Here is a 4,500-nt window from a genome sequence, read left to right as displayed (position 1 = left end):
TGGAGCTCAATTTAACAAACAGAACCAGATTCAGCAGACAAAAAGTGCAACAAATCAGCAAGAACAGTTTTAAAAAAATCAGCAATATTACAAAAATACAGTTTAAAAATGCAAAATACAGTGTAAAATTGTACTTATGGTTAGCAGAATGCGACAGATTCCTTGGATTTCACAGATGAATACAGCAGAGCAGTGGCAGATTGACTGATTCTGTGGAGCTGCATTAAAACAGTGAGCAAACCCTTAAAGGACAGATACAGCCCTTGATGAGATTTGAGCTCATGACCCCTGGTTTCTAAGGCCAGTGCTCTAACCCCTGAGCTACAAAGCCATTTCATTTTAATTACATTTAATGTTTTAAGCACTATTAGTTACAGAACATATCATACTCAGCTTTGTTTTAATAACCATTTGAATTGCTTTTAATGTTAAATGGCAGTTGTTTAGCCTTAAGTTTCCAGTACACTATAATTTAAGTCTTAAAGAGAGAGGTCATGCATCTCTTACATTACTTAGAAAGTTAGAAGCAGATTCTTTATGTTCAGCCATAATTTTATGTATGAGAAAACATTCTTCATGCATTTCTTGTTACTTTAATCCAATATAAATCAATATCCAGACAGCATCAAGCACAAGTGATAAATAATAGAAAATGTTGTGTCACAACAGGAGGCTACAACAACAAAATTAAGTAACTTAATACAACATCGATAGAAACTGTATTTAGTGCTTTTGTTCATTTTCTACAGAACTTACATCAGAATTACAAACAAATAAATACCCCACTTTATATACGGGTTCACTTTATAACATCGAAATTCTGAAATGTCGAATTTCAGTATCACAAAGCTATAAAGTTGAATGTGTGAAATAGCGAACGTTCATAATCGCGAATTTCACATATGTCGAATATATGTCGAATTCGCGGTCATGAAGTTGCGCTACGTAATGTCCGGGTTTGTGTTTTGGTGGTGCGCGGTGCCGTGTAGATGTAGGTGTTATGTCAGGTAAGTGAGTGTTTTGTAAGGGTTTTGAGTGGGAGTTAGAGTGTGTGTGAGGGATTGGAGAATGTGCATGTGTGAGTGAGCTTTTGTGTTGTGTTTGTGTGATCTCAGAGTTAGTATATATAAGTAGGGGGTGTGTGTGTGAGTTGTGTATGTGTGTTTTATTTTGTTTATGTTGTGATGTGGGTGTTGTGTTGTATGTTTAGTGTAGTGTGTGCGGTGTTTTCGGTTATGTGATTTGTGGTTTTGTTTGTCGGTGTTTTGTGGATTCGGTTTTATAGTCTCGAGATACTGAAATTCGATATTTCAGCATTTTGAGGTTATAAAGTGAATTCCTTTATATACATATCACTTGCTTCCATTAATTAATCAGTCAACAAATAAAACGATTGTTGCAAATCATTTCACATAATACTAAAAAAACATTTTCATTCAAAAATCAACTATCATATTATAAAAGCATCAGTAAACATATTTTAAAAACATATTTTGATAAACATATTTTAAAAAGCTTATCAAGGGCTATTTAATATTTACTTATAAATCCCCCACTCTCAATCTAAGAACACTGTGAATGGATACGTTGTCATTATGTGTTGCTTATAATACTTAATGTTTAAATATTATTACAAATCCAATTCACAGTTATTGCTGTGAAATATACTAGAACTCTACTGTGCTTTTATAAGTTGTATAGTGCATAATGTACATTTTCATTTTTTGCTGATAACTGGCATACCTTACTCTGTTGGACTGTTAAAGTCATACAGTTACCAAACGGAGAACTGCACATTTTAACTAATGTCTTACATCATTTAACATTGTAACATTTCATAATATCTTTTGTGTGTTATATATCAACTAACAGTGATAATGTTGAATCTCTAAACGTTAATACTGATACAGTTTGTATTACTGCTGTGAAACATATAGACAGTTTCATAAAACATAGAGTACAGAAATGTCCACCATAGTTTTTGCTGTTAAATGTATACCTTTAACAAATGGTGTACTGCACTGCTGATGTATTTCTTGCATTATTGAGAAAGTTAACATATCCTAATGTTTACCTTTCAGGTATTATGAGAAAACATTCTTCATGTATAATATGTTGTTCATAATACCTGGATGTTTAAACATTATTACTAATGCAGCTTAATATCATTGCTTTGAAACTAACATTTTTTTATTTCACTTTTATAACTCTTATGGAAATGTGCATTGCAGTTATTATCTGTTAAGAAATACAGCATAGAGCATTTATATTGTCAGTTTTACACAATGAACAAATTATGAAATGTGTTATATTTTTAGGCTATTACCATTTAATTTTAAGTTTACATGATTAAAAGTTAATATTTTATCTGTACGTTTAATTTTTTTTCTTATTTTTTGATTGTTCTAGTTTTTTTTCTTACAGGGTTAGGATAACTGCCTAGGACAACTGTACTATAGGTGTGTAGGGCTCTGAGCATAAGCTTTGAGGTCAAAAACATGAATCCTGCAGCTCAAAGTGGCCTGTTGAGTTCAACGTGTGTGTGTGTGTGTGTGTGTATGTGTGTATATATATATATATATATATATATATATATATATATATATATATATATATCTACACACACACACACACACACACACACACACACACACATACATATACATACAAAGCGAGAGAGGGAGTGGTTGTGATTCCCTTTTGCTGTGGACTTAATATTCGGGTATATGATCACTACATCTTAATTGGGGTGGGTAGTTACAAGATATCCTTGTTTGCAGTGAGACATTACAGTTCTTTGAATTAGCTAAAACCTTCACTCAGGTGGTGTTTTGCATGAATTAATACCCTCTACTTGCAGACTGATCACTGGAATCTTTAATGTATAATTTAACTGGAGGTATCAAGAGAGTGTAACGTTTGTCAGGGTGACTAGAAAGCACATTTGGTAGTATTTGCTTAACTGCAAGGCATCAGTGAAATTTAGTAGCTTGCTTTAAATGACATAAACTGTGAATTTAATGCTAAATATCAGTAGGAGGATATGCTGCCTTATCAGCTGCAGACACGCAGGTACTACATTAAATAAACGTTGGTGCACTTTTATTTTCCTGTCTGCTTTGGTGAAATGAAGCAGTTTGAGTTTACCTGTTTGCTGTGCTAACTTGAAACACACTGACTTTCTGTCTGAAATCCCCCCCCCCCCCCCCCGCAAAGAAAAAAAAAACACAAAAACCACAGGCTGTAGTATGGAGCAAAGCACTTAATGCTTTTGGCCTGAAATTCCAAGAACCTCTTCAGAGTTATCAAAATCACAATTACACAGACCTTAAATATTCAAAGACTACTAATCAGTTACTTTGAGCAATTAAATAATTATAAAAGTTAGAAATGGAAACAGTAATAAAATAACATGCAATGAACCGCAAAACATAAACACACTTACTTGCTTTATAAATAAATGCTGGTACTATAAATTAAAATAAGGAAAATATAAGACTATATCTTAATGAATAATAAAATGAAGTTTGGTTAAAATTAAGTTTGGTTAAAATTAAAATTAAAAGATTCTTCATTATTAAAGCATGGCAAGGCTGGATACCATATAATAAATTTTAAATGTTAGGTTAAAATATGTTTGTGAATAGTGTTAAGCTATATTATAATATAATTTGTAATCAACTACCACATTATTTAAAATAGTCTATAAAATATGTAAAAATATGTAACACACACACATATATAATATATACATGTTAAATGATCTTGTCACAAATCTTATGTAATAAAGTCCTTATAAAATCTTTACATGCACAGATATTTTCTAGAATTTCATTATAGCTTTTTTTAAATATTTTATTTAACTACAAGATTGCTTCCCTTTATTTTAGTCACTAGAAATAGAGATGATCTTATTCAGAGCAGGTGACTTTCCTGCATTCAACCTCAGTTGCCACACTAGCTCTTTATATTAAAAATAAAACTCTCCCAGTTACCACCTCCTTCACTGATGTTTACCCTGTCAATAATAAAATATATCACCCCTTCATCGAATGTACGTATAAGGCATTGCTTGATTTTCCTTTATTTATATCATAAACATGGTCACATATATTCTGTCCCAAAGTTTCTTGTTGGGTTTCCCCACATTGAAGGTCCGGCAGCAAATATAAGTAGCCAAATATACCATACCCCTAATGTTGCAGTTGTGGAATCCAGGGCATCCTATAGTCCTATCATATCCTTCAACACTCATGTATGGGCCATCATTAATATGCTTACAATATTTATATTTTCCATGTCTTGACATCCTTTTTCTGCAATTTTTTTTTTTAATTTTGAATTACCTCCTTTAACACTTTCCAAATGATCCTTAATACTTCTGTGACATCCCAGATTCTTGGCCAGTAATCAAGGAGCCTGAATCCTTACCACTGACACTGGAGAGGGACACTCACTTAGAATACAAATGGATACCCTCAGTATTTCCAGATGCAGACC

At 32.4% G+C, this 4,500-nt stretch overlaps 1 non-coding gene across 1 annotated transcript; it reads right to left on the bottom strand.

Annotated features, from left to right (window-relative positions):
• Positions 1-258: 258 nt before the first annotated feature.
• Positions 259-331, bottom strand: TRNAL-UAG. Its single transcript has one exon. It is a non-coding gene; the product is annotated as a tRNA-Leu (tRNA).
• Positions 332-4,500: the final 4,169 nt, after the last annotated feature.

The sequence above is a fragment of the Protopterus annectens genome, chromosome 16.part0 (genome assembly GCF_019279795.1).
Source record: "Protopterus annectens isolate FY-2018-M chromosome 16.part0, PAN1.0, whole genome shotgun sequence".
Lineage (NCBI taxonomy): Eukaryota > Metazoa > Chordata > Ceratodontiformes > Protopteridae > Protopterus > Protopterus annectens.
Note: the sequence above shows the minus strand (reverse complement) of the source record. Positions and strands in the feature narration are given on the sequence as shown.